The 25,202-nt window shown below is 43.9% G+C and overlaps 1 protein-coding gene across 2 annotated transcripts in view; it reads left to right on the top strand.

Moving 5' to 3' along the window:
* The window catches only part of CAMK1D (calcium/calmodulin dependent protein kinase ID), a 370,342-nt gene that overhangs the window by 195,815 nt on the left and 149,325 nt on the right, over nt 1-25,202 (top strand). The window lies entirely within an intron of this gene.

Below are 25,202 nucleotides of genomic sequence, written 5' to 3'. Positions count from 1 at the left end.
AGGGCGTGATCTAAAGCCCATAGACGCAAATGGGCTACCAACTTCAATGGGCATTGGATCAGATACATAACCCCAGCTCTGACACTCCCTCCCTTCTTGGCTTGAGCATAGCACATAACCCCCTACTTCAGTTTCCCCATTGATAACATGGGGGATAATAAATGCCACGTTCAGAGGGTGTTGTGAGGATTAATTGCCTGAAGCTGGTGTATATTTGTTTGTCTTAGTGTTTAATATTGCTGCCCCTCACTGTAGTAAACTTGATTAGCAATAACAAAGTCCCTAGTGACCTTCACATGGATGGTATCTCCCCTCCCTTTTCAGGGTATAAAAACTCAGGGCAGGGTAGGATCCTTTAGTTGGGTATGTGTATGTCTACATGGCAATTAAAAAACAGCTGATTCAGGCTCACAGGGCTTGGGCTAAGGGGCTGTTTAACTGCAATGTAGACATCTGGGTTTGGGCTGGAGCCTGGGCTCTAGGAATGAGATGGGAGGGTCTCAGAGCCCAGGCTCCAGCCTATGCCTGAATGTCTACATGGCTATTTTTAGCCCCATAGCTTGAGCCTGAGTCAATTTGCCTTGGACTTTGAGGCTGTGGGGTTGGTGGTTTTTTTGTTTTGTAGAAATACTCTTTGATACTCTAGGCCAGGCCATGGAGCGCCTTGAAGGACCCAGACCTTGAATTTGATTTGAAATTCTTTGGGGAGCTAACATAGGGGGTGAAGGACAGATTTGATGTGTGTTCCATTTAGTTGGAACATTTGATATGTATTCCATTTAGTTGGAATTTTTCAAGGAGCACCATACAGGCCCCTTTTGTTCTCCTGAGCAAATGCTCACACACTGCACAAATGGAAGCACAAATCTTTCCACGTAATGCCTGACACACTATAATTACACAGCAAAACTGGAACAAATAACAGCTTTAGAGATTACCAGCGTGCATTATGGAGATTCTGTCAGAGGACAGAAGAGAACTTTCTGCCTTAAAACAGATGGGACTTTTAATGAAAGGTTGGTTAACTTGCTGGGGAGAAGAAATCCAAAGTCAGAGGTGAAAATAAGAAGTGAAAACAAAACCAAAAAGGCAAACAAAAGAAAATGCACTGAGTAATAATTAGACTAATGCAGGATTTACCTACTTAAAGGTGTTTTTACTGCTTGTGTTGAGAGATTAAATACTGTCAAATCTGAAAAGTCTCATTATCTGCTCTGAAGTATATTTATACGTGTCAAAAGGATAAATGACATCTCAGAACCAACAGGTCCCCTTCCTCCCCCAGCCTCCCATATCTGGATATGGAATCTTTAAATCATAGTTCAGCAGGTTCAGTTTTAATCAAAATGATAAAATTGAATGGTGTTTGTATTAAGCACATGTATGGCTGGTGTAACGTTAATTACATGGCAGATTATGAATATATATTTTATCAAAACCATGGGCCTGATTCTTCTTTCACTTACACCCGTTTTACACAAGTGTAACCCCTTTGGGGCTGATTCTCCACTGCCTCCTACCTTGTGTAGTCATCTGGATCAGTGCAAAGTGAATGTAAAATGTTACCAAATCAGAATGCACAAACATTTTGCACAAATGTAAATGAAGACACCAGGTTCCAGGCAGTGGAGAATCTGGCCCATTGGCTTGAGTGAGTCACACTCCTGATTTATACCAGTGTAGAGGCTATTCTGGCTCTTTGGGTTTGTGTGTTTTCCCTAAAAATTTCAGATACATTGTGGGCAGTTTATGCTGAATTGCAGACTGGGTTTGTTTCCATGATAATTCCAGCCCCATTTAAAATCTGCATATTCTTTTTTGATCTTAACCTAGAGGTGAACTTTTTCTTAAGTATGAGCACAAGTATTTCCAGCCACATTTTGGAATTATGCTAGTGGGGGGAAACACACTTTTTTCCATATGTTTGCTTTAATTTATTTATTTATTTTTGCATAATCTAAAAACTTTGAAGTTAGGAACTTCAAATTTAAGCCTGGAAATACTTACTCACCCAAGTAACTCTATGCATGTTACAGTTCCTTGAGAACACTTAAGTGTTTTCAGGATTGGAGTCTTAATTTCATTTATAGGTCTTGTTTATGAAGAAAAGAATTCATTTTGAAGGAAATAGGTTTTTTTAATCAAACATTATTTATTTATTTATTTATTTATTAAAGTTGGCAGAAACATAGAATAATGCAATGATATATAAGCTGAAATACAGCTTAGACAGCTAAAGCAATTTAAAAAAGGGGGAAAAAGGAGGACACAATTCTTAAATGGAAAAGATGTGTCAAGCCTCACAATAGATTATAGTATCGTATCTAAGTAGCTCTGAATTAAATCCCAAGAGGCCTTGCTAGACCTGTGTGAAAGATTCAGAATAATACAGCCATTTGCTATGAATTTCTGCAATGCCAAGTTTTGGCTGGGAGACAAACTGGAAATATTGTGGGAAAGGCTGTTGCTTGTATGTCTGATGAAGTTCAGACATTCTGCAAACCTTTACTTTAGATCTCCAGACCGCCGATAACAAGACCTAAAAACTTTTGGATGATCATTTAGAAAGGAACCTGGAAACCTTTAAAGATTGTTCAGTGTTAATCATGACATTAATTACTATACAAGAGGTTTTAAGTATCATTCTCAAAAATCATGGTGTGCGAAAATAATTATCTGTAATTGTGAGGTTAGACATGCACTTTAAATAGCACCATACAAACTTGTGGTAGTGATGGAAAACAGCTATCCTCTGATGACTGTTCTGTTACCTGTATGAATTGGTTGTATGAATGCAGTGGACAGGGGTCAATACCACAAAATCATTACCACCACCTCCACAGACACCTACCCTTGACAGAGGCTGAACTGCTTAATCACCTTCCTCTCCAAAGATACTTTCCTTCCAAATCAGAATTCAGGTACATTTGGTGGGGGAATGTTTGTTGGGTCTTGGTCTCTCCCTGCATTGTCAATCCAGCATATTTTTATTAATGGATGTAAGGTGGAAAGAAAATGGATTAAAATAAGTAGCACAAGATTCATTTATGATGTATGACCAAGCCTTTGGCACATCAAAGGCAAGAGTTATGTTATCAAAATACCCTAGGCCCATCAGCCCTTATGCAGCATTTAGGGCCTTTTATTACAGACACCACTTAATAGCTACCTTTCATTCTAAACACCTTGAATTAATTAGATACCACGTTTTGGAAAAAATGAGTCACCATGTGTGACTTGGATGTGTGACTTGGTTGCATAAAGTATTAGAAACTACAGCACTGCAGTGTATATCTCTGACTGCTTGGAAATGAGACTGTTAACTGCCAGGAAACAACTAATTTTCCATCTTTCCTATTTTTCTGATTCTGGTGAACGAAACCTCAGAATTCACAATGGCAAACATCCCGTCATTATCCCCTGTAGTCTCTGAAATATACTTGTGGCCATTATTTTTCATAGAATTCCTGCTCCTGCCTATGATTCATGAAGCCATAAAAACAGCTAACGAATGGGCAGTCACATCATTTAGAATGATGAAAAAAGAATCTCTGTGTCATTTCAGATATTGTTCTCTAGCTCTGCTGCACCTACAGCATGTAGGGTTTGTTGTCCCATGCCATTAATTACTGTTTATAACATCAATAATGTGTTTGCAACCGGTTATTACTGTATAAATGCTGTCTGATTTGTTAGCATTCATTATTAAAGGATTCTTACAATTATTAACCTTCCATGCTATGGAGAAGTAACACTTTCAAAAGTGACCGAGGCATTTAGTAGCTAGATCCACAAAAGATCTTAAACTCAGCATTGCAATGAAGAATATTCGGCACCCTGCTGTCCAGTGGAATCCATACTTAGGCACCCAGGCTCCCTATACAATGCATGGGGAGAGTTAGGCACCTAAGAATGGGATCCACAAAAACCAGCATGCTGAGCTACGCTAGGCAATAGAAGAGGCCAAGCAGAGGGGTGTGCATTAAGCCCCACCCCAAAGGGATTTACTGTCTAAATCCAGGTCAGAGGTATGGTGACAATATGTCCCGTTTTGGCCGGGACAGTCCCCTTTTTAGGGCCTGTCCCGGACATTCCAACTTTTTTGGCAAAAGTGGGCATTTGTCCCGTATGCACTTAGCAAATGGAACAAATGCCCAGTTTTCCCAAAAAAGTGGGGTGTGCTCCCCTGGGGGGGGGTTGGGGTTGGCAGAAGAACATTCAGGTGGGCAAGTGGTGACAGGAGGTCCTGGCTGGCACGGGGCTCGGGCGGTCAGCTCCAACCCCCGCGGGGCAGCACGGGGCTCAGGTGAGTGGCGAAGCCAGGTGGCTTGGGCCAGTCCTGTGTGGGATGTGGGAGGCTCGGGCCAGCTCTGCATGGGGGGCTCAGGCAAGTGGCGATGCCAGGTAGCTCAGGCCAGCCGCATGGTGTGTCCCGTTTTTGCTTTGGGAAATATAGTCACCCTACTCAGAGGGAGGTCCCTGTCTCCACTTAGGACTCACAGCCATGAACCCTGGAGTTAGGCATCTGTGCTCTTTCTCCCAAAAACCAGAAGTGGTGGTAGCTGTACTCCTTTATAACCTTTCGCTCAGTAGTTAGCACGCTCAATCAGGATGTAGGAGACCTAGGTTCTATTCCCCCATCCTGCCAGATGTGGAACAGGGAATTGAACTCATATCTCCCATCTTTCAGCCGACCAGTGGGTTCTGAGACATGCTGGGGTGGCCTCTCTCTCTCATTCTCTTCTGTTGAAGCCATGCCACTATCTGTCAATAATTAAATATTCATTGAGCTAGGAAGTGTGAGAGTGGCTGTATAGCGTGGTGGTTAGGACACTCAGCTGGCCTGTAGGAGAGTCAAATTTGAGTCCCTGCTCTAGTGTCTATTTAATTATTTATACAAAGTGGAACAGTTTCAACAGGAGAGATGGATGATGTGGTTCAAGGATCTAAATATTTGGGCTTAAACTCCTAAAGTGGCAATTAGGTGCCTAAATCCCTTTGTGGATCTAGCCCTGTAAGCCTAAATCTCATTGAAAGTCAATGGGACTTAAGAGCCAAAGTCTTTTCACTTAGATGGTTTTGAAAACTTTACTCCCAGTTTCCCAACATGGTAAGAGTAACTGAATGCTACAGTCCTCTAAATTGGAAAGGCTATTGTCCCAGTTAAGTGGCTAGCATGACCAATTAAATGAAGAGGCTATTTAAAAAAAGTCTTAAAAGGCTGATTAAAGATTCTGATAAATTCATATCTGGATTTCAAATACCCACCATTTTAGGGATGTTTGGCTCTGGGTTCGGACCAATATATATAGCACAGCCACCTGCTCCTCCCCTGCTGCTCCAAATAAATTTTGAGGGTTTGTGGTACCAGATTTTTTTCTACTAAAAGTACAAACATATAAATGATACCTACCACACTTCATATTTTTCTTTAAAAAAAAATTTTATTTGGCAACTTCTGTGTTAAACGTCTAGAGCAGTGGTTCTTAACTGTGGTCCACTGTTTGTTCAGGGAAAGCCCCGGCACTCTGGGCCGGTTTGTTTACTTGCCACGTCCGCAGGTTTCGCCGATCGTGGCTCCCACTGGCCGCAGTTCGCCACTCCAGGCCAATGGGGGCTGCAGGAAGGGTGGCCAGCACATCCCTCGGCTTGCGCCGCTTCCCGCACCCCCCATTGGCCTGGAGCAGCAAACTGTGGCCAGTGGGAGCCGAGATCGGCCGAACCCGCGAACAAACTGGCCCTGCGCGCCAGGGGCTTTCCCTGAACAAATGGTGGACCACAGTTGCGAACCACTGCTCTAGAGCATAACATTTTAGACCTATTCATCACCTGGTTAAATACCACTTAACTCCTCAGCACCAGCCAAATACACTATTATTAAGGAGAATTTATGCTAATAATAATAGCCTGTTTAAACAGCAGTCATTACCATTCACTGTGTCAAGTTTTGCTTTCACTTGATGGAGTTATTTTAGACTCTATGGCGGTGTAACTGAAACTGGAATCTGGTCAACTAAAACTCCTGGGAGTTTTGCCTGAGTAAGGCTACCAGATTTGGCCCCATGAATTGATTCTGCTCAATGTGTTTAATTTTTTTCATTGAGTATTTCTTCTCTTCCATTCTCTGCTCTGTTCCCCCCCATCTTCCCTAAGAATATAGCAAATCCAATAACAAATGAGTTAGAGCGCGTGTCTGAACCCACAATGTTAGTGCGAATTCTAAGTTAAGCAAAACAAATCTGCCCATCTCTAGCCTTTACACTTGATGTTCAGGAGCTTTAAGACCCAGGTCCTGAGTCTCTTCTCACAATCCCTGGTGTAAGTCAGTAATTTAGCTGAAACTGATAAGAATTATGCTGGCTTCACTGATCAGCCCATACGTTTGGATAGTGGCACTGTTTCTTCACTGAGTTTAGAGCAACCATGAATGTGAGTACAGTCATGTATAATAAATAGCTAGTTTTAAAATGGGCACAATATCAGAATGGGCATTCGCCCGAGAGCCACGCTCCATTATTTCCCTATTGGAAAGTGTCTCTACGTACTTTGTTACAGTACACTATATACATGACTCGTGGCAAAAGCACTTCACATGGGCAACCGAGGAAAGGTCCTGATGATAGTGATTATGAAATATGGTTTTGCCTTTTAATTTCACACTCTTCCTTCCTCAGAAAATATGGCTCCCCAAGCTCCTTGGGGAACAGAGTTTGTGGCATGTGGCTGCCCCCTCTGATCTGTTGTTGTGCATGGAGGAGGTTGAGGCAGATGGCAGAAAATCAAGGGAGTCTCTGTTGCACAACATGGTAGGTCAAGGTCAGCCACAGGAGGGCTGAGATGCCACCTTTAGGATACCTGAGGACCCAGTGGAACTCTTATTTTCAGGCCTAAGGCTATGAGGCTTAAACCCCTGTAAGCCTATAGTTGGCTAGTCCTAAACTGGGGGCAGGGTGTAAGGGAGTCTCAGAGGCACTGGTTTTGTTGGCATTCATATATGAAATCAAGACTAAATAAAGGAGAAAACCCAGTGCAATTACTAGCTCGCCCTGCACAATCCTACTGCCTCCTGTGAACATTTGTAGCTCCTCTTGCAGGAACCAGCCCAGTGGGGAAATCCAGCAACCAATGTGGCGAGGTCTCACATAAACAAAACAGGCTTTAATTGCTCTGCAGGTGGGGGGTTGATGGGGCATGGGACAGACCTGTGGTAATTGAGGCTGTCCCACACATTTTGTGTTGAGTGAAAACCTGGTCTGCTAGCTGAGCCTGCTTTGGAACTTGCTGCCTTCGTCAGTGGGCCAGGAGGGAGTGTTTTATATTGAATTTGAACTGGTTCCACATATGAATCGGGCTCGGTGTTTGTTGTTTGACTATGTATGGGGAAAATACCATTTCCAGGCATATTCCTATTTGGATGTGACTATGAACACAGCCAGTACATACGGTGGGCCAAATTCTCCTCTTGATTACATCAGTGTCCTCTAGGTGCTTATCTGGCTACCATAACTATAGTATCTTAACGCCATTTGCATTGGCAGAAAAACTCATCTCCCTCTTCCCTTCAAGCACAGCCTAGGATTGAAGTGCCAGATCCATCAGAATTTCAGGACATTGTCAGATCAACTTTTCCAGTCAGCCTCACTTCAGTCCCTGGAAAAATCATGGAGCAGGTCCTCAAGGAATCAATTCTGAAGCACTTAGAGGAGAGGAAAGTGATCAGGAACAGTCAGCATGGATTCACCAAGGGCAAATCATGCCTGACTAATCTAATTGCCTTCTATGACGAGATAACTGGCTCTGTGGATGAGGGGAAAGCGGTGGACGTGTAGTTCCTTGACTTTAGAAAAGCTTTTGTCACGGTCTCCCATGGTATTCTTGCCAGGAAGTTAAAGAAGTATGGGCTGGATGAATGGACCATAAGGTGGATAGAAGAATGGCTAGATTGTCGGGCTCAACGGGTAGTGATCAATGGCTCCATGTCTCGTTGGCAGCCGGTATCAAGTGGAGTGCCCCAAGGGTCGGTCCTGTTCAATGTCTTCATAAATGATCCAGAGGATGGTGTGGATTGCACCCTCAGCAAGTTTACAGATGACACTAAATTGGGAGGAGAGGTAGATACGCTGGAGGGTAGGGATAGGATACAGAGGGCCCTAGACAAATTAGAGGATTGGGCCAAAAGAAATCTGATGAGGTTCAACAAGGACAAGTGCAGAGTCCTGCACTTAGGATGGAAGAATCCCATGCACCACTACAGACTAGGGACCAAATGGCTTGGCAGCAGTTCTGCAGAAAAGGACCTAGGGGTTACAGTGGACGAGAAGCTGGATATGAGTCAACAGTGTGCCCTTGTTGCCAAGAAGGCCAATGGCATTTTGGGATGTATATGTAGGGACATTGTCAGCAGATTGAGGGACATGATCATTCCCCTCTATTCGACATTGGTGAGGCCTCATCTGGAGTACTGTATCCAGTTTTGGGCCCCACACTACCAGAAGGATGTGGAAAAATTGGAAAGAATCCAGCGGAGGGCAACAAAAATGATTAGGAGACTGGAACACATAACTTATGAGGAGAGGCTGAGGGAACTGGGATTGTTTAGTCTGCGGAAGAGAAGAAAGAGGGGGGATTTGATAACTGCTTTCAACTACCTGAAAGGGGGTCCCAAAGAGGATGGATCTAGACTGTTCTCAGTGGCAGCTGATGACAGAAGAAGGAGTAATGGTCTCAAGTTGCCGTGGAGGAGGTTAAGGTTGGATATTAGGAAAAACTTTTTCACTAGGAGGTGGTGAAACACTGGAATGCGTTACCTAGGGAGGTGGTGGAATCTCCTTCCTTAGATATTTTTAAGGTCAGGCTTGACAAAGCCCTGGCTGGGATGATTTAGTTGGGGATTGGTCCTGCTTTGAGCAGGGGGTTGGACTAGATGACCTCCTGAGGTCCCTTCCAACCCTGATATTCTATGACTCTATGATTCTTCAATCCCTCTCTCCCTCCCATTTTCTTCATCCCAGCCCAGCCTTTCCCACTCGCAGACTCTCAGGCTGTTCCTTCCTCCCCCAGACAGATTCTCCTTCCTAGCCCCTAGGGTAGACTCTTATTTTCCTCCCACTTCTAAGTCCTTGATCTTCCTGCCAATGGAGGCAGCCAGCCCAACAGGCAGCTGGCTGGCACCACTTTGCCTGAGTACTATGCTGTTGCCTGATGCTCTGCCTCTGACTCACTGCTGCATCCAGGCCTTCTCCTTTGGCTGTGGGGTCTGAATGTCAAGTTCTTGTCCTAAACCTCTCCTGGTTCCCTTAACATGGGCAAAGCAGATCCTTGGCTAACAGGTACCCTAGATGACACACTGCAGATTGTCCCATTTTAACGCATATTACTACTCTGAGAAGGGTTCAGGAAAAACTAACACCTTGTAACTCATCAGAACATGCCTGTCTCTCTCTCACCTCCTCCCCCCTCAACCCCCCCCCCCCCCGCCAGTTCCATCCATCAAAGCCCCAGCCCCTACATTTGAAACTCCTTGAACTACAGAATTCAGCTTCTACTCAGCTTTTCCATGACTTTTCGGTGGCACTGCTATTGTTTCAGCCACCTGATTACAGTGGCTTATTTTTGTAAGGTGCTGGCTACAATAACCATGTTTAACTCAAACCCATAGCAGAATTATCCACTATACCCCAGTCAGTGAGACCTGTGCAAGCCTTATTTCCTCCAGAGGGTTTGCACATGTGTCGCTGTGGTCCTGATTTGAAGACCATGGGCTTTTCATGGGGGATTGCTTGAAGGAGCTTGTGGGACCTGGAGAAGCAGGCGGTTGGGTCTGGCATCATTAGTAGAAGGATTGTAGGGGAAGTAGGCAAGGGCAGAATTGTGAAGAACCGTGAAGGTGAACACAAGAATGCATAGATACAAAACTGATAGGTACCTTACCTAAACCACGTAGAGAATTTGCAGGGAGGTCCAGTTAATAAGACTCCAGCACAGGAGTCAGGAAAGCTGGATTGTGTTCCCAGCTCTGCTACTGTTCTGCTGTGTGACCTTTGGCAAAATCACTTCCCCTGGCTGTGCCTCAGTTTCCGCACCTGTAAAAGGGAGCTCCTGGGACTTCTTCACTTTTGTAAAGTGCTTTGAGGGCTATGTGTGAAATGAGCTACATAAAAGAGCTGAGGAGTATTTATCTTCTACATGGAGTGATCAAACAGTTTTAAAAACTCTTGAGTCCTAGTACAGTTTAGCCTAGCAGTTCTCGACATTTTTGTGTAACTCCTCTGATCATGGTGTGTGGCACTCACTCTACATTTGCTTATATTCAAACCAATTCCAGAGATACAAGGAGACAACTAGAAAAATCCCTGTGTCTGTGTGAAATGAATATTTCAGGGATGTCTAATATCCCTTTACGTAAGTTTACTGCCTGCAAAATGGTTTTAGATGTAACAGGATATCCCTGCACACATCTCAGTCATGTGAGATCCACTGAGGTTAGGAAAGGAACACTGTACCAGTTATCAATGAAATCTTCATTCAATGTAAGCCAGGAGTGCTTTCTCATCTTGTGGTATGGCATACCAGGATAGCTCTCCTGTCTGTGGTTAGACTTTCTCCTTACAATGAACCTCAGCCCTATTTTCTAGGGGCTCGATCCAAATCTCACTGACGACAGCGCAGATATTTCTGTTGACTTGAATGGGCTTTGAATCATGCTCTGGGCATAGAAGAAAAGTGCCACCTTGACCCCTGTTCAATCCAAAGTCCTGCTTGTTGAGGCTGCCAGTTAGTTCAGGAGTGGCAGTGATTTTTGTAACATTGACACTTGGAAAGGGACAGACAACCTCTGACTCACTTCTCAACGGCCACTGATCAGCCTTCCCATGATGATAGCTTTTGCTTACTATTTGCCTGAGCTGGATTTAAGCTAGTGACCAGCTCTGTATCACAACCACTCACCTTAGACACCCAATCAGTCTGAAGCGCCCGCATTAGCCCTCAGAGCCCTTTTTAAGACTTGCACTTGTATCTGCCTTTCATCCAGCGTTCTCTAAATACTTTACTAGATGGCTTAGTATTAGCCCAGTTAGGTGACTTTCCTGTAATTATGTCACACCTCAGGTCAGTGGCCAAAGCAGCAACAGAACCCAGGTCCCCTGCTGTAACCAACAGAGAATCCTGCCTCTGTAATTAGTGATCTGGAGTAATATACACGTGATTCTCATTCAGGGTCTCGGTGTCTGTGACAGCAAGAGCTGGCAGAGGTATAGAAGCAGCTCAGTCATACCGGGGTGTACTTTCTTTTATTATAGGACACTATATGTTGATTTGCTTTGGAAAGCAATGCTGTTGGGAACGGTATATAAAGGGCTGGATTAATCCATGGTGTGGCAGGGCAGTGGGGGTGGGGACGAGGGTTGGAGAGCGAACCCACCCTGCACTCACTCTACAGCAGCTGTGTTCTTGTCCTGTGGGGCTGGGCCTTGCTCCCTGCTCCAGGTGTTGTGACCTTGCAGCGCCACTCAGATGATTCGGGTTGCCATGCTGGGGTGGAGGGTGGTGCTGTGGGTGGTTGGTGCCCCCTTGGTGGGGAAAGGAAGAGGAGGTTGGGAAGGTGGAGTAGGAGAATGATTTGGGGGGGGCCCCCACACATTTGGGCCTGAGGCACCTGCGTAGTTTGCCTACGCGTTAATCTTGCCCTGCGTACATATGTATTAGTGACAGGCTTGAATAACACACTTCATATCTAGAGCTGGATAACCCAAAATTCATATGTGTTTATGTCCAGGGATTTGATTTGCCCCATTAGTGAGAGTTAGGACAGTCACAGGGTTCACAGCCAGATGTGACCTACACAAAAGTTGAGGGTATGTTTGGATGCAGGGGTATAGTTCAGCCCTTCTTTAACATATAATGATAAATCTGAAATAGTGGCTGGACCAGTCAACAGAGGAAACATGCTACTGAATTCAGAGTGAGTAGGAAGAGTTTGGCTTATGTGTGCACAGGAGCTTTACAGAATTCAGTGTTGCAAAAGGCAGTGTAACAAGGCTGGAAACTAAAAAATAAACACATGGATTATAGTCACAGTGAGTATAATATATGGGAGGACACAGTTCAGGAACTATGGGGCAATTGTGGATGGGTTTGGCAGTGGCCACGTATGCAAGCTTAGGTTTCCCAACCATGGAACTCTAAACATGTGGCAGTTGTGTGTAGTGTACTCCACTAGTGAAATCTCATTTGAATATTTTATGCCTCACCAGTTACCAGGGTTTAAGGCCAATGTTTGAGAGGGAAAAGATTGCATGCAGAGGAAGGCAATTAAAATAATTCAAGGCTTCAAGGACCTGAAAGTCTTCCTGGATTTAGCCTGTGGATCTTAGAATAAGGGAGACTAGGGGAGATCTTAGAGAGGATGGATAAGATTCTAAAGACAAGGAAATGGATTGATGCCAGTAACAAGCTGTGTGACAAAGGAGGAGGCTGCCCCAAATAGGTCATGGTTTGTGCTTAAGTAGGGAATTACTCTATAGCAAGAACAATTCCTGGGAAGTTATTTGAATCAAAGATGTATTAAATACAGAATACACATTGCCATAGGTGGATACAGAAATAACTGAGAGCCACAAGGTGGGTGAGGTAATATCTTTTATTGGACCAACTTCTGTTGGTGAGAGAGAGAAGCATCCGATGAAGTGAGCTGTAGCTCACGAAAGCTTATGCTTAAATAAATTGGTTAGTCTCTAAGGTGCCACAAGTACTCCTTTTCTTTTTGCGAATCCAGACTAACACGGCTGTTACTCTGAAATCTGAGCTGCATAGAGCTCTTCTTCAGGTCTGGGAAAGGTACTCAGAGTGTCACAGCTAAATACAAGATTGAACAGATAGTACATATTCTAAGGGACCATTCATAGCTCTAGAGCAAGGCAGGGAAACCTTTTCAGAACAAATTAGTAATTAGTGAACACGCACATAGGTCCATTTCTTTGCATACAAAATGTTACATCCAATGTTAAAGTAATTGCAACCCTGAGGTAACTAAATCGACTGGTAATATCAGTGTTAAAATCATCATCTTCCAAGGTTAACAGGAACAGAGCTGTGGGGGCTGTATGGTTTCGTCCTGGGAGTCGGCTGTCCCAGCTACATTTGGATGCCTGCTGTGAGTCCCTTGCAGTATGCTGTACTGCAGTAGGATATTTCACAACACTCTTCTCTGCAGTGACCTTTGAGGAAGGGCAGAGTAGATAAGTTGTAGCTCTCATTGCAGGATACCTTTCTTCTCCTCCCCCTTTTGAGCAGTACATTACATTTCCTTTCTGTTGTTTCCTATTTGATTCAAGAGAGTATTTATTAAGTCTGGAAAGCCTCTTTCAGGTTTGTATGGCTCAATAATAAGAAACTTAAGAACATGGCTGTCTTAAAACCAGTGATTTTACAGTGACAGCAACAAAAAAAGGAGATGTTTTAGCTTTGTAAACTACCATTATGCAGAGTCATCTGTGTCATAGAAACACTTAGCATCTGCCTGCTTTTGTCCACATCTCTCCTCCATGTATAGTTGAGGCCAATTTACTATGTGGGCTTCTTTAAGTTTATTTCCTTGCTTTATCTCTATTTTGTGTGTGTGTGCATGTGCGTGCATCTGATTTATTGCTGATGAAAGGTGGTAAATTGAAAACACTAGATTGAAACCAAAGTCCACTATCGACAGAACCTGCCACACTCTGTTTCACCTCATGTGCTTTCACCCTTCCCTGGAGGAACAGCCCTTTGGAGGCAAGATAGCACTCCAGTCTCAGTAGCCCATTCAGTCCTCAGCCTCTTCTGAGGGGTCGTCCAGACAGAAAGTTAATGTGCAGCAAGCAAGGGTGTGAATTTACAGCCCATTAGCCACTCCACACTAAGGCCACGTCTACACTACAAAATTATGTTGGCCTAACTTACGTTGGCATGAAGCCTCCACAGTTGTTAAATTGCTTGTGTGTGTGTGTGTGTGTGCGCACACTTGGCTTCTTGTGTCGGTAGTGTGCATCCTCACCAGTGTGGGGCATTCTGGGTGGCTCCTGAAAGCCGGTAACAGTAAATGTAAGCAATGCCATGTCTACACTGACACTGTGTCGACCTATTTCAGAGTAGTAGCCGTGTTAGTCTGTATGAGCAAAAACAACAAGGAGTACTTGTGGCACCTTAGAGACTAACAAATTTATTTGGGCATAAGCTTTCGTGGGCTAAAACGACAAAGTGGGTTTTAGCCCAGGAAAGCTTATGCCTAAATAAATTTGTTAATCTCTAAGGTGCCACACGTACTCCTCGTTGTTTTTGTGTCAACCTAATTACATTGACAAGGACACTATGCTGCTTGGGGAGGTAGTGTTAATTAATCGGCGTAGAGAGGCACTTATGGGAGCCAAATTTAAGTGAAGACACTTCCATGGGTAGGTCATAGAATATCAGGGTTGGAAGGGACTTCAGGAGGTCATCTAGTCCAACCCCCTGCTCAAAGCAGGACCAATCCCCAACTAAATCATCCCAGCCAGGGCTTTGTCAAGCCTGACCTTAAAAATATCTAAGGAAGGAGATTCCACCACTTCCCTAGGTAACGCATTCCAGTGTTTCACCACCTCCTAGAGAAAAAGTTTTTCCTAATATCCAACCTTAACCTCCTCCACTGCAACTTGAGACCATTACTCCTTCTTCTGTCATCAGCTGCCACTGAGAACAGTCTAGATCCATCCTCTTTGGGACCCTCTTTCAGGTAGTTGAAAGCAGTTATCAAATCCCCCCTCATTCTTCTCTTCTGAAGACTAAACATCCCCAGTTCCCTCAGCCTCTCCTCATAAGTTATGTGTTCCAGTCCCCTAATCATTTTTGTTGCCCTCCGCTGGACTCTTTCTAATTTTTCCACATCCTTCTTGTAGTGTGGGGCCCAAAACTGGACACAGTACTCCAGATGAGGCCTCACCAATGTCGAATAGAGGGGAACGATCATGTCCCTCGATCTGCTGGCAATGCCCCTACCTATACATCCCAAAATGCCATTGGCCTTCTTGGCAACACTGTTGACTCATATCCAGCTTCTCGTCCACTGTAACCCCTAGGTCCTTTTCTGCAGAACTGCTGCCAAGCCATTTGGTCCCTAGTCTGTAGTGGTGCATGGGATTCTTCCATCCTAAGTGCAGGACTCTGCACTTGTCCTTGTTGAACCTCATCAGATTTCTTTTGGCCCAATCCTCTAATTTGTCTAGGGCCCTCTGTATGCTATCCCTACGCTCCAGCGTATCTACCTCTCCTCCCAGTTTAGTGTAATCTGCAAACTTGCTGAGGGTGCAATCCACACCATCCTCCAGATCATTTATGAAGATATTGAACAAAACCGACCCCAGGACCGACCCTTGGGGCACTCCACTTGATACCGGCTGCCAACTAGACATGGAGCCATTGATCACTACCCGTTGAGCCCAATAATCTAGCCATCTTTCTATCCACCTTATAGTCCATTCATCCAGCCCATACTTCTTTAACTTGCTGGCAAGAATACTGTGGGAGACCGTGTCAAAAGCTTTGCTAAAGTCAAAGAACAACACGTCTACCGCTTTCCCCTCATCCACAGAGCCAGTTATCTCATCATAGAAGGCAATTAGATTAGTCAGGCATGACTTGTCCTTGGTGAATCCATGGTGACTGTTCCTGATCACTTTCCTCTCCTCTAAGTGCTTCAGAATTGATTCCTTGAGGACCTGCTCTGTGATTTTTCCAGGTCAACGCAAAGCAGCTTATGTCAACCTAACTGTATAGTGTAGACTAGGCCTAACTCCCTGGGTGGATACTCTGTGCACAAACAATGCCCTCGGGCAATTTAGCTTAGTATAGTTTAAAGTGTATTAAGCTGAAGTGCACAAAGGCACTGTTAGTAAGAGTGTCCACAGGGGGGAGTTAGTACAGAGTAGCTCGTGTGCTAAAAATTCACACTCTATTTTGCTGCACACTAACTTCCTGTGTAGATAAGTCCTGAGATTGCCTGCAGGGTTGCCCATTGGGAGCAGTGGTGCTGACATTGGGATGCAAGTTGGACTGAACCAGCAATTTCATTTGATACAGGCTGCTGAAGAGCCCTCAGAGAGCGACAAGCCTTGGTTACTAACTCAGGCTTGCACGGTGATTTTTAAAAGCCTAGGCTTCCAAACTTTCCACTGTGTCCTTTTGTATATCAGGTCAGAAAACACACACACTGTTCTCTGTAAACATGGTTTCAAGCAGTTCCTTTGTGTGCAATTGCTGCTGTCTTAGTACTTAGTGCTCTGAGCGATCTTTCCTGGATGCTTTAAGTTGCTATGGATTGTTCTGTCAATCAATAGAATATTTGAGACCCAACCGTGAGGATATAAGATGCATCCCTGTTGGCATGATGACTAAAATTCAGCAAGAAGAGAATAAGTTTCCAACTGGAGTATACAATCCCAGAGGGTGATCTAGTTGGGCCTTCAAGCTTCAGGGGACTGAGTGGGGAGGAGGATGGGGAATGTCAGGATGAGTGAGACAGGAGGTTTTTCTTCTCTCCAGCACAGTATTTACCATCCATCGTCGTCACATGTTTGCATCATTTAATTTCGTGCCCCACATATTTGACAGAGTTTGATCAGGAACGAGTTGTTGTTTTGGAAACCTGTGTTTCATAAACACCTTTCTTGTTTTCCCATGGTTTTTATTCAATGTCCTTCTAAACTACCACCTGTGATCCTACGCCCCCATGTAGAAATATGCCAGATGTGATAACTATAATTATTAATGAAATCCTAATAGTTTACACTTGTATACGGCTTTCATCCAGGTTCTTAAGATGCTTTATCAGATGGCTAATTATCATCAGTTACACACTAGACTAGCAGTTGTGTGACCTCTTTGTGGTCACACAGCAAGTCAGCAGCCACAGCAGCAACAGAACCTGGGTCCCCTGCTCTAATCAACAGATAATGCTGCCTCCATAATTAGTGATCTCTAATAATATACAAGCGATGGTCCCTGGGACAAGCAGGAGCTAGCGGAGGTGTAGAAACTGCTTAGTTATTCAGGGATATACTTTCTCTCATTATATCTCCACTTCCACATTGTAATCCTTTGTACTTCTGCAGCAGTATCCTGTGACATTGCATTCAATATGATTTTATGAAAGTATGCTGATGAGTGTGAATATAATGTAACTAAAATATGTTTCATGCAAAAGGTCTCTTGTAAGGTATCATTACAAAGCTAATAATCTACTGAGTGTGGTCATCCTATTTGTATAAATGTATCACTCTTGCATCTGAAACTAGAAATATGAAATATAACTCTGAGGGCCTATTGTAGTTATGCAAAGTGTGGGCCATTGATGGTGGTTTGGAATCTTGATGGCTCCCATCAACCAGGACAATTGACTGTGGATGGCTCTGTTTGCAGGCAGGCCTTCCTGTGAGTCAGGCTGGGAGGAATGAGGGCTTGGGGTCTCACAGGACATGTGATCGTGTCACCTGACCTGGAATCCGTCGCTAACCTGGGGTTTTTCCATTGAGAAGGAGGGGTGGGAACCAATGTTCCCTCTCATTTTTAACAGGCCGCAAAAAATTTCTTCTGTGCTGCCGCCGAAGCAAAAAAAAAGAAAAAAAAGAAAAAAAAGCCAAAGCCAGAGTGCATGCGGTGTTTCGCCGTGTGCATGGGGTTTAAGATCTGTGTGCGCGCGCACAGCTTAGAGGGAACAGTGGTGGGAACCCAGAGGGACAAAGGATTTCTGCCTTATGCAAAAGTTATATAAGTGAGTTTTCTAGAACAAGGAAGAGGCCATAATGAGAAATCCCCTAGCTACCACCTGAGCCGGAACAAGAGCTGTACCAGGGGAAAGGATTGTGACCAGACTAGGAAGGCATCCAGTCTGTGAAAGAAACTTATTGAAACATCTCTAAGGGTGAGATTTTATCTGTATTCAGTTTTATTAATGTACTAGACTTAGACTTGAGTGTTTTATTTCATTTTGTTTGGTAATTCACTTTGTTCTGTCTGTTACTACTTGGAACCACTTAAATCCTACTTTCTGTATTTAATAAAATCACTTTTTACTTATTAATTAACCGAGAGTGTGTATCAATACCCGGGAGGGCAAACAGCTGTGCATCTGTCTCTATCACTGTTATAGAGGGCGAACAATTTTTGAGTTTACCTTGTATAAGCTTTATACAGGGTAAAACGGATTTATTTGGGGTTTGGACCCCATTGGGAGTTGGGCATCTGAGTGTTAAAGACAGGCACACTTCCTAAGGTGCTTTAAATTAAGCCTACAGCTGTTAGGGGACGTGGTTCAGACCTGGGTCTGGGTTTGCAGCAGGCTAGCGGGTCTGGCTCAAACCAGGCAGGGCACTGAAGTCCTAAGCTGACAGGGCAGGAAAGCAAGGGCAGAAGTAGTCTTGGCACATCAGTTGGCTTCCCCCAGGGGGTTTCTGTGATCCAACCCGTCACAATATCCATCCAAGGACCTTGCAGTTGTTTTAAAAATATGGGAGTGAATTTCACCTTAGTGCAAAGGGCCAGCCAAGATTCCTATGCACCCCTGAGTCACCGCTTAAGCATTTAAGGTGGTGTTATGTAATGCAAGTTGCCTTATGTGTGCCCAATGTACTATGGATAAATTTTAGTCTCTGATCACTCAGTGCCATGTGCTAGTCACCACTATCTGCTGCTGCATGAAGCAGAGAAATATCAGTTATCATTCACGGACAGATCCTGCTCCCATCAAAGTTAGTGGGATAGGTCTCATCCTGGGAGCAGAATCTGTCCTTTCAGAAATTTCAGTTTTGCTTTAGGAAGCTGTGACGTAGACTTTCCCTAGTAGTGGACGCAGTGGTTCTTAGTGAACATCTATGAAATAGGACGACCTGCTATCAATCCACTTATCAAAGCTGCTCTCGGTTTTTTTGCAACAGTTTTTTTGGCAGGTCAGGCCAAACAAATAAATACTGAGCAAAGGAAGCCCAGCCTGTACCTAGTGCATTGTAATCGATAAGTTTTAAAACAAATCAAAGCAGCTCCTGGGAGCTCTTGTCTGTACACTGCTACTTTCAGAATAGTAACTGGTGGCATTTTGGTTGCTCATATCAATTTGCTGGTATAAACTCAGGTTGGTTACCTGATGCTTCGGCTGAGATGTTAGATGCTGCTCAGGTGCACTGTTCCCTTCTCTTAGTGCTGATGCAGATACAGTAACTACCTTCCTTTATTTTGCTAGCCTTTGTGTTTGGAAAAGGCATGTAAGTAGAGTCAGACATTTTTTTTTTAAAAGGCCAGAAGGGACCCTTAGATTGTCTAGTCTGACCTCCTACATATCACAGACTATATAGAATTTCACCCAGTTACCCCTGCATTGAGCCCAGTAACTTCTGTTTGACTGAACCATATTTTCCTGAAAGGCATCCAGTCTTGACTGGAAGTCATTAAGAGCTGGAGGATCCACCGCTGCCCTTGGTAGTTTGTTCCAATGGTTAAATCACTCACTATAAAAATGTGAATTAGTCTGGCTGTAGCTTCCAGCCACTAGTTCTTGTTATGCCTTTCTCCACTAGCTGGAAAAGCCCTTTAGTGCCTGGTATTTGAGATGTAGAATGATGGAGTGAGACTAGAGGCCTTTTCCTTTTATGTATTTATTGACATCCTCATTCTAGTTCAGCACCTTACAAATGTTGTCTGAGCCACTTTCATGAAGCTTGTGAAGTAGGCAGTATTATCTCCATTTCACAGACAGGGACACTGATCATGGAGGACAACATGGTGTGTGTTTGTCTGCATGATGGAAGTGCACAGGATTTGTCTATAGAGGGACAGAACCTGTCTGTGAAAATGGTGAAAGTGATGTGTGGGAGGGCTGAGGTCTGTTAGCGGAGGATGCCTGGACGCATTTTGTAATGAATTGTGTAGGATGAGGTTTCTTTAAAGCAACCATAACTGTTTTTTAACCAAGGTATTTTGGCGAGGGGGGGCATTATCTTTCTAATCTAAACTGTCAGCACTATGGTATCTACACACTGTGCTGTCACTGCTATGGTCCTGTCATAATGTTGTGTCATCAAGTAGTGCTGAAACATCAATATATTGTCTAGCTCAGAATAAATACAGGGTCCATTTTTTCATCTCTTCCAGTTAACAGGAAGTGGAACGGATGTGTGGTAATCAGGACTCTCCCATGAAGTCCAGGGTGGTGTGGAATACTCTAGGAGAAAAAGATGGATTTGGTTGGGTTAGAAGGAGACGACTATGCAAGAGAGGAGAGGGAGCAGGAAAGTTCAAGAGAGGAAGGATGGCCAGGGGTTAACATGAGTTTATGACCCTGCTCTCCCATAAACTTCCTGTGTAACCTGGGACAAGTCAGTCTTTTTGTGCAGCAGTTCCTCATCTGTCAAATGGGAATGATAGCAATACCCAACCTCACAGAGGTGTTGTGAGGATACATACATCAGACTGTGTGGTGCTCAGATACTGCAGTTATAGGGACCAGGTAAGTACCTAAGATAAGATAGATCACACATGGATATGCATCCAGGCATTTTGCGGCTTATCAGAATGAATCCTCTGAACCTTTTGAGATTCACGCTGCACTAATAGCCCAGGATAAATGCAGAACTAATTAAACCATTCGAGCTCTCTCTTGCTGTCAAGTATCTCCCTAATTCTCACTGAACAATCCTCAGCAATTGATCTAACAGAACATCTATTCAAGTGAATGGAATGCAAGGACATACTTGCTGTATCCAGCCATTTTCTGGATGTTCTGAGCCAGGGAATTGTGCTGACACACACACACGGTAGAGCAGGCTTGTCACTTACCCTGCTTACACATGTCCATTACCACAATCAGGTGGGTGCGCCAGTGAAGAAAGTTTCGTCACTCTGTATCAGAACTTGAAGCTATTTCTCTTTCCTGTTGTTTTTTAAATGATAGTTCTGCTCAAGTTGAATGTCACTGCAGATGAAGGAGTACTTGTGGCACCTTAGAGACTAAAACAATCAGTGGTTCCCATTGATTATAGTGATTTCTGCTGGAAGGTACAGAGCTTGATCATCTATGGCCTTCATTGAGAGAGCCAGAAAGTTGGTAATAAGCACACATGCCTTCCCTAACCCTCTTGCTAGCATAGCAAGTCTTATGAGCATTTTTATTGTGAACTTCTCTTTTCTTTGAAGAGTTTTTAACTCAAAACGTAAACCTTCCAGCCCTCCTCCACCCGGTGAGGATAAAAATAAAAGTTGACTGGTTGGGAGATGCTTTCCACTCGCTTAGCTCAAAAATGTAGCACTAGCCTTAGGGCTTGATTTTCAGAGGTGATGAGCAATTGACTTCAAGTAGCATTGTGGTTCTCTGTACTTCCAAAAAATCAGTCCCTTATGGTCTTTGCCTGAGGCAAACTGGGAAAAAAAAAAAAAAAGTCTGCTTGTCACATCACAGAGCCACACCAGATAAATGGTTCCTACATATTCTGCTGGCCAGGCAGCTGCCAATTCTGCTGATCTGATGGAGCTACTGCGGCAAAACTGGCTGGGTTCTTCCTAATGGAATTTTACAAACTCTTGATCCATATTGAGGGCTGATGTTGTGTATTTATTTAAATACAAACAAATCCAGCTTTGAATGTAAATGACAAAGTCAGCGAGGGTTGGAAAACAAAACAAAACACACAGCGGGTTGATCTGCTCAGTTACGGCCTCTTTCATCAGGAAAATCAGGTGCCAGAGAGTCCTGCTTTCCCTGTTATCTTTTGAGTTTGGAGATGAGACAGGGCAGGTGACTGGAGAAATTTAAGGCAACTGCTCTATATAATTTTGGAAAATTTCCATAGAAAAGCCACGGTACTAGACATCCATTCCTGCACACCAGAATTAAGACTTAAAAGCTTATCTTCTTCAGTGCTCTCTTATCAATATTATAACGCTTGAGCTATGATGCCGTTTCTCTGGACAATTTACTGGAGCAACAAAGGATTTTTCAGATACTTCCGGAGAGCAGAATACCTATAGCCACACATGTATTGCTGTAGGATGTCCTACAGCATGTTAGATTTGGGTTAATATGCCACTGATACTGAACTTCCTGAATATGTAGGTTTTAAGGCAGATCATTACTTTGTCTTTTATATGAATGTGGCTTTTCATTCCTGAATGTAGGTCTGATCTCTCTCTCACACTGACATCTATGGCAATCTTTCCAGTGATGTCACTGGAAGCTGGACCAACCCAATATGTGCACATTATGATGAGTCAGAGCCTGCAGGATGCTGACTACTCTGCACTTTCATCAACTTCAGTGGGAGTGTCGGATGCTTTAGTGCTGCTCAGTAGTGGACTTTGTGTACCTAATTACACCTCTCATAAGTTTGGGGAGGGAATTAAGCCCCCAAAAGTTTACTGGGTTTAGCATTCAATGATGAGTGTCCTTGGCTGTTCTTTCTGCGCGCGCGCGCGTGTGTGTGTGTGTGTGTAGGTTCTTTAATCAGCACATTCTGCTTACAGTTTTTTGGGGGTCTTGCTCTCACTTAAGGCAATCATCTCCACTTTGTATAATTAATGTTATAGCCCTTTCAGTTAAATGGTTAGTCTCTTCAGTGTCTTAAATTTAGGGTTAATGCAAATTAAATGTATGCTTTAGAAATTGTTTGGGATTGCTTAAGCAATAATCCCAGAGAATGTTGGCATACTGTGGGGGCCATGCGGGTACCCATACCAGTGCCGCTGATTTGAAGGTATACATTGTCCCCAAATGTGTGTGTGTGTGTAGGTTCTTTAATCAGCACATTCTGCTTACAGTTTTTTGGGGGTCTTGCTCTCACTTAAGGCAATCATCTCCACTTTGTATAATTAATGTTATAGCCCTTTCAGTTAAATGGTTAGTCTCTTCAGTGTCTTAAATTTAGGGTTAATGCAAATTAAATGTATGCTTTAGAAATTGTTTGGGATTGCTTAAGCAATAATCCCAGAGAATGTTGGCATACTGTGGGGGCCATGCGGGTACCCATACCAGTGCCGCTGATTTGAAGGTATACATTGTCCCCAAATGTGAAATAGTTATGGGTGCGGACAAAGTCACAAAGTTCAGCCACCAGGTTTGCCGTGACATTATCGGGGATACTGTTCCTGACGGCTTGTAGTCCATCTTTGTGTGGAATGTTGGTGTAGAGGGCTTCTACATCCATAGTGGCTAGGATGGTGTTTTCACACAAAGATGGACTACAAGCCGTCAGGAACAGTATCCCCGATAATGTCACGGCAAACCTGGTGGCTGAACTTTGTGACTTTGTCCTCATCCATAACTATTTCACATTTGGGGACAATGTATACCTTCAAATCAGCGGCACTGGTATGGGTACCCGCATGGCCCCACAGTATGCCAACATTTTTATGGCTGACTTAGAACAACGCTTCCTCAGCTCTCGTCCCCTAATGCCCCTACTCTACTTGCGCTACACTGTTGACATCTTCATCATCTGGACCCATGGAAAAAAGCCTTTGAGGAATTCCACCATGATTTCAACAATTTCAATCTCACCAGCAACCTCAGCCTGGACCAGTCCACACAAGAGATCCACTTCCTGGACACTACGGTGCTAATAAGCGATGGTCACATAAACACCACCCTATACCGGAAACCTACTGACCGCTATACTTACCTACATGCCTCCAGCTTTCATCCAGACCACACCACACGATCCATTGTCTACAGCCAAGCTCTGCGATACAACCGCATTTGCTCCAACCCCTCAGACAGAGACAAACACCTACAAGATCTCTATCAAGCTTTCTTACAACCACAATACCCACCTGCTGAAGAGAAGAAACAGACTGACAGAGCCAGAAGAGTACCCAGAAGTCACCTACTACAGGACAGGCCCAACAAAGAAAACAGAACGCCATCACCTTCAGCTCCCAACTAAAACCTCTCCAGCGCATCATCAAGGATCTACAACCTATCCTGAAGGACGACCCATCACTCTCACAGATCTTGGGAGACAGGCCAGTCCTTGCTTACAGACAGCCCCCAACCCGAAGCAAATACTCACCAGCAACCACACACCAGAACCACTAACCCAGGAACCTATCCTTGCAACAAAGCCCGTTGCCAACTGTGCCCACATATCTATTCAGGGGACACCATCATAGGGCCTAATCACATCAGCCACACTATCAGAGGCTTGTTCACCTGCACATCTACCAATGTGATATATGCCATCATGTGCCAGCAATGCCCCTCTGCCATGTACATTGGCCAAACTGGACAGTCTCTACGTAAAAGAATAAATGGACACAAATCAAACATTCAAAAACCAGTTGGAGAACAATTCAATCTCTCTGGTCACTCAAGTACAGACCTAAAAGTGGCAATTCAACAAAAAAAGCTTCAAAAACAGACTCCAATGAGAGACTGCTGAATTGGAATTAATTTGCAAACTGGATACAATTAACTTAAGCTTGAATAAAGACTGGGAGTGGATGTGTCATTACAAAAAGTAAAACTATTTCCCCATGTTTATTCCCCCCCACACACACACACACACACTGTTCGTCACACGTTCTTGTCAACTGCTGGACATGGCCCACCTTGATTATCACTACAAAAGGTCCCGTCCCCCCGCTGCTCATTGCTCACCTTACCTGATCACTCTCGTTGCAGTGTGTATGGTAACACCCATTGTTTCACGTTCTCTGTGTATATAAATCTCCCCACTGTATTTTCCACTGAATGCTTCCGATGAAGTGAGCTGTAGCTCGTGAAAGCTTATGCTCAGATAGATTTGTTAGTCTCTAAGGTGCCACAAGTCCTCCTTTTCTTTTTGCGGATACAGACTAACACGCTGCTACTCTGAAACCAGTAAATCTACAGTTTGCAAATCCCTGCAGTTTGATGTACTACTGCCCTGAGAACTCAACATCCAAATACCACCTTGGCTGTTCATTTTATTCATCTGACAGGAGAAGAAAAACTGCTAATGCTTTAAATATTTCATCATGAAACATTCCTGCTAGCTAAGTAATAACCGTATCCTGGGCTGCCAGGCACTCCTGACAGCTTATACGGAACTGGGTTCAGTTCTGACTGTGTAAATCGCAAGCGCCAAGTAACTATTTTTAGTTAGATGTTTTCTGTTGGGCTGCTGCTTAAAGTTCACCATTTAACCTTGCACTTACCTTTTGTTGTTGTT

This window comes from Natator depressus, chromosome 1 (genome assembly GCF_965152275.1).
Source record: "Natator depressus isolate rNatDep1 chromosome 1, rNatDep2.hap1, whole genome shotgun sequence".
In the NCBI taxonomy this organism is placed as follows: Eukaryota; Metazoa; Chordata; order Testudines; family Cheloniidae; genus Natator; species Natator depressus.
This window is presented reverse-complemented; position numbering and strand designations above follow the sequence as displayed.